General features: G+C 47.8%; 1 long non-coding RNA gene across 1 annotated transcript; it reads left to right on the top strand.

Moving 5' to 3' along the window:
• Positions 1-203: 203 nt before the first annotated feature.
• Positions 204-8,001, top strand: LOC106902121. The gene is made up of 4 exons (XR_001414432.1): positions 204-620; positions 705-844; positions 1,807-1,898; positions 7,817-8,001. It is a non-coding gene; the product is annotated as an uncharacterized LOC106902121 (long non-coding RNA).
• Positions 8,002-13,446: the final 5,445 nt, after the last annotated feature.

Below are 13,446 nucleotides of genomic sequence, written 5' to 3' on the forward strand. Positions count from 1 at the left end.
TGTGCTGTTGCCCAGAATTGGACTGAGGTGGTGGTGGTGGTGTGCTCCAGCCACCCTGCCTTGGCAGGCTTTCCACAGCCAGGTCTGCCCAGGCCAGCCTGGGCTTTGCTGTCAGGGCTGAGCCTCCCAAGGCCTCCTGGCATGGAGGAGATGTGAGGAAAGGACAAATGGCACAAATGCTGTTATTCTGGAATCAACACAAACCTGCCCCTTAAAGTGTCCTTCATGACATGAAGCCACATCAGTGGGCACCATGTTCACATGGGGGAATCCGTGCTTTTTTGCAGGACCTACAATTGCAGGATAATTCAGATTGGAGTGGGCCCTGGGAGGTCTCCAGTGCAACCTGCTGCATACCTGGGCGGAGGACGAAGAGTACCTTTTCTCATCTGTCACTCCTGGAGAGCAGAGGGTGGTCTGCAAGACCAACACTGGTTTCTGCAAAGTTTCTGACTGGTAGGTGGTGAATTACAGTTAGAGATGTGGTCAACATGGGTAGCTGGACTGTCTTCTCATCCACAGATGTCGTAGGCCTCCAGGATGGGTTGAAGCGTATATAGCGTTTGGGTCATCTTGAGATCCTACATCCAGACATGAGATTCATACAGGAGCCCAGCACTGTGAGTTAAATCAGGAGCTGAGCGTCATTGGTTTTACCACAAAACAAAACTCTTATATTGTTAGTGATATAATTGATGTCTCAGTCAAACACAGAGCTCTGGACTCCTCTCATCATGGAGGATGGCACATGGAGACACGCAGTTGCAGAGGAGTGAGCCATAACATCTCCATTTAACTGATGGGGAGCTGCACCATGAAGAGATTCGGTGGGATTCAGACAGAGGTATGTCCAAGCATCTCAAATAACGTGTGGTGCTTATGTTTAGTGGGTTTGCTTTACATTTAGTCAGTTAAATTGCTTATTAGTCTCCACTGATAGTGCCGATTAGCTCCTTGGTGGCTGTAAAGTGAGATCAGGCACCTAACGCCCATGGAGACACCTACAATTAAGCACTGTAAGCAACTCCCTCCTGTCCCCAACGGCTTTCCAAATGCCTGTTGGACGTCATGTGGGAAGGTTGTGGTGGAGGTGGGGAACGCCTCTGGATCTCCTGACTCCCCAACCTGCAAGCACCCATTCGCTCTTGCCAGGGTGCTGACACCGACATCTTGTGTCCCCACCTCCTCCACCTCCATTTCAGCATCTCCCCAAGCTGCCTCTTGGCTTGTGCTTTGAGGCTCGGGCTGCCATGTCTGGCTTGGCTTGTAGAAAGCCTAGAACAGAGGTGTCCTCACCAATGACCAGCACTCTGAGGTGCTTCAGGGTTACAGGTTAATGACAACAGCATATAATAACAGCAATTACATTATTACTCCTCTAATTGTCAGAGAAATAACAACAATTACTACTATTAATATTAATAACAATGGCAGTAGAAAAAGGCGTTAATATCTACTGGTAATTACTGTTACTTCTCCATATTAGTAATTATCATCTCTGCTATTAGTCCTCCTGAAATTGGAGGGCAGCGGTCAGAACTGAACCTCAATTAGAAAAAAAAGAAATTCCCCTTCCCATCCTCCTCTATATCCCCTGTCACGTAATTTTTTTCAGTGAAAAAAAACGCCAAACCCCAAAACTTTTGGAATATTGTTGCGATGTTGACCAAACCAGATTCTGAAAACTAAAACCTGGGAGTGACAGCAGCTCCTGTCCAGGTGGTTTTCTGTGATGGCAGGCATGGCCTGGCCCAGGTCTCTGTGTCTCCATGGTATGCAGTATGGAGGATGTCACTTGTTTTGCAGAGGCAGAGACAGCGGTGGGGAGCAGGGTTGTGGCAACAGGGACAACTTTGCCCACAGTGGAGGACAAGGGCTCTCGAGGTCTTCATTAGCAGGTGGGTCCTGCAGGTGCAGGGGTGTCACTGCTGCAGCCGTGTATCACCCTACTTGATGTTCTGTCACCAGTAATTAATATTGTGGGTGCTTGGGAAACTAAGCACTTAGGATCCATTTTTAATTGTTTGGGGATGATGCCAGCTCTGGGATTGTATCAGAAACTCGGCAACGCTGCAGCTTGGAAGCTACCCTGCGGAAAGGACAAGAAGTGAAGGGGAACATTCTCAATTCTGATTACCCTGATGGTGCCTGAGCACTCTTCTTGCCAGGTTGGTTGCTTGCTGTGGCTAATTCATCACTTACAGCCTAAGGGTGCTCTTACCATGCCCCTGCTGCCCATGCTGACCTTGGCAGGTTGTACTGGTGGTACCACGTGCTGTGAAACTGGTGGATGTGCTGTCTCCTCCGAGGTGGCACACAGCAGGCCAACATCTATCTCTGGTGATGAAACACAGAAAGAAACTTGTTTCTAAAGGGAACATGGGCTAGTTGGGCTTTTGAGGAGTGGAAGAGATAGAATCACAGAATCTCCATAGAATCACAGAATCTTCATGGTTGGAAGGGACCTTTGAGATCATCGAGTCCAACCATTAAAAAAAAAATAGCACCCTGGCAGGGCTGCGTGTATCTGCAGGAGGAGTGAGTGTGTTATGGACCTCCCCAGGATGGGGCAGAGAGAGCTTGTGCTCTGCTGGATGGTGCTTAATGGCCCCTGGATGAGCAAATCAGCAAGATCCCAGCACATCTATGTGCACTGTCTCAGGACATCTAGACTGGGAGACAAAAGCCAGTGAGTAAATCCTGGTGACTCATGAAGGTAGGTAGGATGGATAGACCCATCACTGGCAGCTCAGCCAGGGGAAAAAACGGTACATCCAAACCATCAGACTGTCACCAACCTGGGAGAAACCCAAGAAACGTGACGAGGACTTGACAGTCATTGTCCCTTGTTCCTGGAGCAGAGAAAAGCTGAAGGGCGATGGGCTACCCATGGCTCAAGATGTGACATTCAACAAGATCCCAAGAGGGTGCTGGGGCAGGAATAAGCCCCATTCGTTCATATTTCTGTAACCAGTGAAAAGCTGTCTTTGGATGTAAAACTGGATGTGAAATTGCCTTTGCCTCTGAGTCATTCCTGAAATCTCTCCCATTGCTATTTGTCAAACGCAATCACTCCACAAATAGCAAGTAGTGGCAGAAGCAGCAGCTGTGGCCCAGGGAATACACTGTAGACTTCAGGAAAATGGTGTCTGTAATGTGCCCAACTGATGCAGAATTAATCAGGTTTGAAAAAAGAACACGGCTCTCGCACCCTGGGGGACTGTAGCTAAAAATTCCTGCCTATGCGATCTTCCCGTCGTGCTCCTTGACATAACTTCTAAGAGAAATAAATGAGTTTATCTCCCACATTGCCTGCAGACCTTTCACATGGAAATAGTGGGATTAAGGAGATTAAGATTTAGCTTCAACTTGGATAAAGAACAACAAAGGAGAATGATTAACACTTGAAATGGTTCCCAGTCATTAGATCTGAAGTCCAGTCTCTGTATATTGCCTCTAGTGAGAGCTTTTCTGTTGTGTTCATTGCTGTCACATCTGATCCCATAAAAGAGCAGGAGTAAACCAAATGGTTCCCTACGCTGGGAGGGGCTGGCTCTAAAACACCCATAGTTTGGGCTATGGAGGGTGTATAAGGCATGGAAAAGAAAAAGGAGCTGGTGAGCTTTATGGGGTGGATGTAGAGAAGGCTCCTCTGAGGAGGACAGGGAACCGGGGAGAAAATAGGGTCACGGAGGTGGAAAGCGGAGGATAAGGACTGAAGTCTTGGTTTGAGGTGAGAAGGAAAGAGAAGAAGGTAGGAGGCCATAGACTTGGAGAAGATCCAACTTGGGATGGAGGACAAGAGCACAGGAGGAGTTTGATGTGAAGCCAGCTGTATCTCGGTATTGGTGGGCAACGCATGGGGATGAGAAGTGGCCATAGACTGTGTGCCCTGTTATGGATTTGGGGGGTTGGAGTTAAGGAGGGGAAGGGTGTGAGTGTGTAGTAACAGACCTGCTCCTTCCCTGCAGGATTCAAGCCTTCCTACTGAATCCAGGCTCGCTTCCCGAGCAGCTGGCTGCTCACAAGTTGTGGTGCTCAGGATCTCTAACTTGGATGCAGCATCTGAGGTCAGAAAAGGGCATGTGATCCCTGTTCCAGGTCTTGCATATCCTTGTACATTTTAATAGTACTCGAGGGACTGCGGAGCAGCCCAAACCAGCTTGAAGCCTTCCTCTTCTTGGCCTGATCGGCAGGTCATTGTTGGTTTCTTTACAGAATAACTTGGTCCCTTTTTGTCCTGCACCAGATGTTAGATGAGACCCAGATGTTTGCTCTGACAATGAGTCATTACCACAGTTGGAGCTGTCAAGAAAGCTGGTGGTTTTTGCAGCTGGAGCAGAGAAAGTCAAAGCCTTTTGCGCGCTTAAAAACACAGAAGTTCACATGCTTTTTTTGGGAGTCTGGAGCCAGCCAGACCGATCGGTCCCAGCAAAGGAATCCCTCCCTGTGGCCAGTGCAAGAATGAATTTATAGTGAAAGGCCTTTGAATCCCTTCTTCCCCTGCCCAAAAGAACACTTTTCCTGTCCCTGCTGTGGTCTCTCTGCCCTGACTGTTTATCCTGCTTGGGGTCAGGGACTTACCACCTGTCTCCATATGACACCATGATGGGGCCTCGCTGGGTTCTGAGGTCCCCAGGAGTCACTGAAATAGCGGTTCTAGGCTCACCCCTGGTGTGTGTGAGTTGTGCTTTCAAATACGTGGTGGTGACGTGGTTTAATCCCAGCCAGCAGCTAGGACCATGCAGCTGCTCGCTCACTCCCCTGGTTGGGATGGGGAAGAGAATCAGAAGAGTAAAAGAGAGAGAAAACTCATGGCTTGAGATAAAGACAGTTTAATAGGTAGGGGAAAAGCCAGTTGGGGTCAGCTGTCTCAGCTGTTTCCCCCCCCCAACTTCTTGTCTACCCCCAGCCTGCTCACTGGTGTGGTGGTATGAGGAGCAGACAACAACCAAACCCACCAGTGTGCTATCAACACTGTTTCCCATCCCAAATCCAAAACACAGCACCGTACCAGCTGTTAGTAAGAAAGTTAACTCTATCCCAGCTGAAACCTTGACATTCTCCACCCCTTATTCCATACCATTTCCATCATGATCACGTAAAAGGACTGGGATTTTCACTAGACAATTTGTGCTAATGGCTTTCATGATGTGGTGGTTTGTCTGCAGGACTTGACCTTCGCAAAGGTCCCTGGATACGCTTCTTGCTCATTCTCAACCCGTCTGGATTCTCATATCCCATTCCTATCTTCTCTGACACTCACTGCCATTCTGGAGTTTACAGCTGCACGCCAAAAGCAAATAGCTTTTGCAGACCATCAAAGATAATTCGTGAGCTTTTAAGCAGAGCGGACGCTGCCAGTGCAGAGAGACAGGCTCTGCATTTGCCACTCAGAGCCAGAGCCAGGCGAAGGCAGTGACAGCATGGGAAGGAATGGGAAGGAATGGGAAAAGTGTCAGAAGAAGCCAAAAATCGCTTGAGCAGAAGTAATTTTCCTGGTCCATCACTGATGTGCTGTCTAGCAGCGGCAGATGTGGTTGCTCTTAGGGAAGAAATGGAGCTCCTGGAGCACTTTCTCCTCTTGCCCTAAAAAGAAGTAGGAAGCAGCCTCTGGGACTTTCAGGGGTTGGGTGTATTTTATTTGGAGGAACAACAGAGGACACAAGCAATGTTACCTCTCTCTGCTGTGGGCATGCACTGAGAGCTCACACCCTCATACAAGCATTAGGAGCCCTACAACAAGAAGATAAGGCTGAGGATGCTGGACAAAAAAAGGAAAGAAAGGGAGAAATACTGAGTTAGAGCCGTGTATGGGTAAGTAGGAGTCAGAGAAAGTGAGGGAGAGGGAATTTCTGCCCTTGTAAGGAGGGCATGGAGACCTCCAGGGCGAGAGCACTCCTGCAGAGGGAAAATGGCACATGCCCCCAAGGGATATTTGTGTTCAGCTTCCCTGGAGAAATACCCACCATAAACCTAAAGAAGGGAAGTTATCCATAACCCAGAAAATACATGGAAATATTTTCCGTGCCGCTCTGGGAGAGCAGGAAGTTATTTTTGGTTTCTGCAGCACAGCAAGTGTCATCGGGAGCATGTGCAACAACAAGAGTTTTCAGCAGCTCCCATTGTATTTGCTGCTATTGACCTTATCGCTAATAAGCGCAGGATGTGAATTATAACGGCAAAGATGTAATCGGGGAGGCCTGGAGACAGCTCGTCTGCTCGGGACGGGCAGTTGCCATGACAGAGGCTCTCGAGTTGCTCCTTCTCAAGTGGAACATCAGGTGAAACAAAGACTCCGCCACTTCTGTTGACTTCAGTGTAATTTAGGGGATAAGTGACTTCACTGTTTTCCCTGGATGTGGGACGTGAGGACATTTTTATGACTGTGAAGAACAGAGAAAGTGGTGTTATTGCACTCCTGGTGAAAGACTTTGATATTCTGCGCAGCGCTCAGGCTGGGACATTAAATGTTATTCTTAGCTAGTGCTTATTAAGCCACAACACATGCAGGGATGCACCAGAGGCAGAGGATCCAGATCCTTCCTGATTTACAGCAGCTTAAACAACTTTGATGGTGCTATTACTCATTTATACCCGCTCAGAATCTGGCCCAGAGTTTCCAAGAGGTGCAGCACCAGGGGTTTAAACACTACAGATATTCTTTTGGCTGATCATGCTCGTTTTGCAGGGGTAGAACAAGCAGCCTATATGAGTAATGGCACAAAAGCTACGTCTTCTCTGTGCTGGGTGAGCGAGGACTGCAGGACACTGACATCCTTCCTTATAAACATGCCAAGGGAAAGAGATCCAGCACTGAGTTTTCACTCAATGTCACTGAATTTTTAGAGTTGGAAGGGACCATAGAGATCATCTAGTCCAACTCCCCTGCTGAAGCAGGATTGCCTAGAGCTTGTCAGAGCATGTTACTCAGGAGCATCCAGGCGGGTCTTGAAAATCTCCAAAGAAGGGGACTCCACCACCTCCCTGGGCAGCCTGTTCCAGGGCTCTGGCACCCTCACTGTGAAGAAGTTTTTCCTCATATTTGAGTGGAACCTCTTATGTTCCAACTTGTGCCCGTTGCCCCCCGTCCTCTCACTGGGAACCACTGAAAAGAGTCTGGCTCCCTCCTCCTTCAAGTGCTTTTTGTCTGTTAGAGAACCATCATCAATGTTAGAGAACATCAATGCAGCCTCTCATGGCCCAAGGTGCAAGGGGAGACCTTGGCCAGGCAGAGATGGTGCAGAGGGCTTCTGAAGGGCTTGGAGATGTCTTCCAGATGTCTCTACCTGACCCTTATGCTGATCATAAGTGCTGTGGTCTGGGAAGGTTAGAGAAAGGAGTCTCTGGAAGTTTCTATGAGTGGCTCCTTTTCTTCCATCCTCCTGTTTTGCCTCTGCAGCGAAATCATCTTCGAAACAACACAGGCCAAAAAGCAGGTTGAGGCTGGTGGCAGTCTCTGGTCTCTAGAGACAGTTGAGGAAGGTGGTCTGAAATTTAGCAGCAGCGATGGATATAGAAATTGTTCCAGGTCATAATGGTTTGAAAGGAAAAAAGAGGCAGGAAATATACCTTGCCATGATGTCTGTCTGGGGGAGGATTTATCAGAAGATAAGAAAGCAGCATTACATTACAATCTGCAGGTGTCTGTGTGTCCAGAAGGACACTGAGGAAAGTGACAGATTGAAGGGGGATGGGACCAGCAGGCAATAACAATAATATTGTTATTGTTAAATGTGTCAATGCCAATGATTCTTGTTTTAAAAGCAGGGGACACATTGTCATTTTAATGGAACAGATTGTTATTCCTTGACAGTACCTGATTCATGGCACTACACCTGGATCCAAGAATGAAGACTTCCTGATGGGAATGAGAATCGACTCAGAAGAGGATTTTTCCAAAGTGCTAAAGAAACAGAAATGATGGAGGGAACTGGGGATTTCAGGCCTTGTGCACTTGAAAAAAAAACACCCTTAGCCTCTCCTTTTGACCTGAGAAATGCAGTCCAACTACCAGATGCAGGTAAGCAAATCCCAGGAATCTCAGTGCTTTTTGCCAAGACCTCACAGCATTTTGCAGACATCGCAAGATGTTGAGGTGGATCTGAGTTCTGTGCTGTCAGGGGAGAGAGACAAAAGAGGATTTTGTCTGGGTGGTGCCTGAGCAGACATCTGCTACAGCTCAGCCCGTGCTCTCCTCCCAGCCAGATTTCTGCCACCTCCTCCAGCCATCGTTCAGTTTGTATGACTTTTATGAATTACTCAAATTTGCAGAGCGGGCGTTATCCCCAAAAGAGGAGAACGAAGGTTAGCGTCTCTCAGCATAACTTCTTCTCCATGTAAACAACCTTCCACTCTTGGCCCGTGTCTGAGTTCCTTTAGCCAGATCCCAAGGAGCCGTGCCACTTGTTGAAGTTTTCTAACACATCACTAGTGATGGCCAGGCTGTCCTTCTGCAGAGCTTGGCAGGGTGAAGCACAGTGTGTTGCGTAGAACGACGAATCAAAGTCCTGGAGGTATGGGAAGGCACCGGGCACGTGTCTGTCCCTGGCTACATTACAGCTCCGTGATTTTCTGTGCGTGTTTTCTTAGGTGTGCACCTCTCAGCAAAGTATTGCTGCCAGTTTGAGGCCACCAGGGAAAGAGGTTTATCCCTGAGACACCCACAGCTATATTTTGCAAGAATAAAGAGTTGTTGACATTGCTATTTACACAAAAAACCCCAAACCCTGAACGTTAACCATTAATTAATTTCTTAGCATGGTCCGGCCTCTCCAATGCATCCAATGCCAGAAACACCATCAGGTCGGTGTTTGTGTTGCTGGATCAAGCTGCTTTTTGGCTCCTGATAACAGGATGGTTCATGGCCTGTGGAACATAAAAGGCCTTATCATAGTCAACTAATGAGTACAAGGATGGATGAGCTGCTGGATGGGTTCTTGCTCCATTCCCCATTTCCCCTGAGAAGGGATGTTCCTAACACACAGTGGTAACAGCCACAGTGAGAACAGCAAAGATTTAATTCATGATCTTCACCACTGGAAATAGATGCTTAGAGGAGACATCTTTTCACTTTTATGAGGGCAGAGTCCACAGAGCAAGCACCTGTGATCTAGTGACTTTCAGCAGACCTCCATCCTCTGCAGCATAGAGCAAGAGTTATTCAGTGCTTCGGCTAATCTTAGCTGTCTCTATGGACCTGCTGCTGGGTCAAGCTGTGCAACTTGGAGTGGGGTTTCCACTCACTAATACAATGGCTGTGCTCCCCATAGAGTCTAATTCACCCTCAAGCACCAAAAAATACCATGTTGATCTGTATAAAACTCAAGGTCTTTGAAAACCTCAGTGTTTGAGATCTGATACAGCAGTCCACATGGGTCATCAGGTTGTGGTGCAACATGGGACAACCCCAGGAGCAAAGTTTGCATAAACACACTGCATCGCCAGCTCCTGCCCCACACCCAGCTGCAATGAGCTAAACTCCCAAGTTCTCTAGAGCACCACTGATTTTTCCATCTGCCTGTTTCTACCAGTTGGCAAGGCAATGGGACTCATTGGCTACAAAGGTCTACAAAGATGATCAAGGGAATGGAGCATCTCTCTGATGAGGAGAGGGTGAGAGACCTGGGGCTGTTTAGCCTGGAGAAGGCTGAGAGGGGATCTCATCAATGCAATATCTAAAGGAGAGGTGTCAAGAGGATGGGGCCGGACTCTTCTCAGTGGTACCCAGTGACAGGACAAGGGGCAACGGGCAAAAACTGGGACACGGGAAATTCCATCTCAACATGAGGAGAAACTTCTTTGCTTTGAGGGTGGCAGAGCACTGGAACAGGTTACCCAGAGAGGGTGTGGAGTCTCCTTCCTTCTCTGGAGATCTTCAAAACCCACCTGGACGAGTTCTTGTCCAACCTGCTCTAGGTGACCCTGCTTTGGCAGGACGGTTGGACTAGATGATCTCTGAAGGTCCCTTCCAACCCCTGTGATTCTGTGACTCAGTACCTGAAGCCAGATCCAGGAACGCAGCCCCAGCAAGCTCTGTGCCTCAAATGCTGGGACTGGTGAGGGTGAAGGGGATAATTTGCAAGTATTTTAAGTCTTCACCTGTTACAACCATGTGTCACATGTGAATACAATCTCCATCCACAAGATAAGATCTTGTGCCCTGCCTGGAGGGGCTTGCAAAGAGCGTGACTTAATGTAGACTGAATCTGAGCTTTGCAACAAAGCAGCACACTTTTATTTTTATTCCTATAGCAGTCTATAAATACCATACTTGTATATTTTGACCATTTGTGCTTTAAAAGGCCATCAGAAACACTCCCCAGCAAGTTGCTGTGGAAATAGGAAGAAGGAAGGGACGCTAATCGTAAATGCTCATATATGCCTGTTGTTTGGGTAAATTTTATGTGCAGTATGAGCTAAAACTCAGATGCAAATTCATGGTGCTTGATCCAGTGCCAAGGGAAAGCTCGAGTTCAATTGCTTCAAGGCATGCCTGTGTAGACATAGGCAATTTGAGGTTAACTGAGATGAAGCCACTGCTAATTTCACTTATTGGTTATAACCTTGGGCAGACTTGAGCCTTCTCCCAGGGCCAGAACATCAGCTGAAACACAGTGGCTGCCTGTACTGCAGCAGAAGGGTGAACTCTCCAAGCAAATTGCCCCATCTTGGGGGGGGGGGTGGTGGTGGTTTAAGAACTTAGTGTCTTAAGTGCACAAAGACTTCCTTCAAATGGTAAAGCACTTGCTTGGTTTGATGAAGACTAGGCTTTAATGGAGAAACAAGTCAGCTTGGACGTTCCTGCGAAAGCAAGGTTTCCAATCCATGGGAAATCTGCTCTATACTTACAAGCAGAGGCATAATTTACACTTAAAAAGATACAGTAGCTCCTTTCATCTTACTGGGGCTTCCCTTCACATGCTTGATAGTCCTCCTGAAGACATCCATCATGTCTTCTGTTTTGGTAGTGATCTATGTGCAACACAGCCCAGGCTTTACTGGCTCCTGTGCTGTCAGCAAGCAAGATTATTTGGGATACAGCTGGGTGGGGGTTGGACTAGATGATCTCCAGAGGTCCTTCTAACCCCATATCATTCTGTGATTCTGTCTCTCTGCTCTCCCGTGCTATGTCATTAATATCAACTCAACTCACCAGATGGATATGACTGGGAAGAGAGAGGATTAGGTAGATCCGATGATGTTGGCAAATGCAGGAGAGAGTAGATACAGTCAACACTTATGTTGAAATCATCTCCAGTTGGGATGTAGATAGCACCCGATAAATACCAGCCAGGTTAATCTTTCCTGCTTGGGGTTTTCAGAGCTTCCACTTCCAAAACCAGACTAAGCTAAAGTGCGGAGATGCCTGTGATAGGTAAAGAGCTGTTATGGAGGAGCTCATCTCTGCAGAGACATCTTTGCAAGTTAAACTGGACTACCCAAACTAGGGTGAATTTAAAGCGTGCTCATTAAACCTGGTCAAAGCGAAAGAAGCTACATAGAAATAAAGTTACTTTAATTCTTGCAGTGTCAACACAGAGGTTTAATGTGGTTTAAGCAAGAATGTAGAATGGAATCAAAGAATTGTCTCATCGAGCCCAACCATCAACTTAACACTGACAAAAAACATCACTAACCCATGTCCCACCAGCACCACGTCTACCTGGTCTTTTAAATACCTCCAGGGGTGACGATTCCACCATTTCCCTGGGCAGCCTGTTTCAATGTTTGATAACCCTTTCGATGTAAAAATTTTTCTAATATCTAATGTAAACCTCCTCTGGCATGACTTGTGGCCATCTCCTCTTGTCCTAATGTGTCAGTATATGGAGAAGACTGTAAGAGCAGGGTAATGTGTGGATGGTTTCAGGGCCCTGATGGACAACGGTGTCAAGGTGGTATCGTTTCTCCATATGGATATTTAGCCAGCTGTAGCCACTCACTGTCCTTCCTCCATGGAGCCTTCATCTCATCTGCAAGGTTGGGGACTCCTCTGCCTCTGAAACAGCAACAACCCCTGGGATACGGCACTGCTTTGCTAAAAGGGAAAAGGGGAAAGAGGGCAGTTTCTGGAATTCTGGCTGTTGCACACAACTGTTTCTGGCTGTGATGCATCACTACATTTTTCTGCATTGACTTGTCCCTCAGAAAAACAGATAAAATGGCCAGCGAGCTCCCCACCTCGCTAGGTTGGGTTGTAAAAGAGGCTTCTTATGTCAGAGCCTGGCTCTGTTTTGGGGCCTGGGCGAATTGCTGTGTCACCCTTTCACCCGTGGCTCTGTGTTTTGAAACAGGCTCCGCAGCTGCCGCTCCTTCTCCTGTTTTATTTGGAGCGAAGCAGCGGAGAGTCATCGTGGGCTGTTCCGAACGTTCTTCCCTTCGTGGCAGTTTGCCTGAGGACGGGATGAGTCACGGGCAGGTTACGTGCCCCGTCCACGTGAGTGTGAATTAGAGGGAAGGCTCCGGGATTACTGGCCATTGTCTCCCTGGAGCAGCCCACCAAATTGTGCATTTCACAGGGCTGGGGGCTGCGATGGCCTCCTCGTCCTTTGGGTCCTGCTGAAAGGGGGATGAGCTATTCCGTTCTGCTTCACCAGCTGGTGGCAAAACCTGTTAGGTCTGCCTGACCTGTCAAATTGTTAGGGTTCAAATGGATTAGGAGAGGAACGTCATAAAACGTTCCTGGCGTATGGATACCTCATGGCCTTGCAGCAGGCTGTGTGCCATGGAGAGAGTGTGTGCAAGCAGGGATGGAAGGGAGGTAATAGAAATATTGGCTCCCTTGCTGCGTTTTGAGCCATTAAAGTTTCTGTGCCAAAGTACAACCAAGGAGGAATTAAGCCTTGTGGGTTACGAGCCAGGCCCCAGAGCGCTGCGCACAGTCTCTGGGAGTTCAGACTGTCCTTTGGACGATCAGGGAAAGGGGGGATTGTTTTGTGAGAAGAACATATGGATCACTTAGTCAACCAAGGCTGAAAGATGCTCTTTGTAAGCAAACCAAAGGAAGCCTGGGGGCAAAAGATGTTAAATATGTTGGGGCACAAGGGGTATTTATGTTAAAAGACAGTACTAATGGAGGATCAAACGGGAATAAATTGGAAATGGGCATCTTTGACTGAAGAAGGAGATTAATATTTCTAAGCCTCAGGGACATTTTAGGAAACCTTTCCAAAGAAAGGCATCAAACCTGCTTCAGTGTGCAGCACATAGAGGAAAGGACTGCACAGGAGGGCAGGATGGCAAAGGACTGCCATCCTGTCAGCAGAGGTGGAAAGTGCCTGGATGAGGGTGTGGGATTTGTTGATGTCCTCAAGAGGGCATTGGAAGGGGACTTCTCAGTTTGTCACATGCTGCTCTGGCTGTGTTGAGTTATTGCCATGTTTCAGGGTTTCTGCCAGGAGGAAGGAAGCCTTTCCTCCTTCATGCAGAACTTGGCTTTGGGTT

The sequence above is a fragment of the Calidris pugnax genome, unplaced genomic scaffold (genome assembly GCF_001431845.1).
Source record: "Calidris pugnax isolate Ruff unplaced genomic scaffold, ASM143184v1 scaffold41, whole genome shotgun sequence".
NCBI classification, from domain to species: Eukaryota; Metazoa; Chordata; class Aves; order Charadriiformes; family Scolopacidae; genus Calidris; species Calidris pugnax.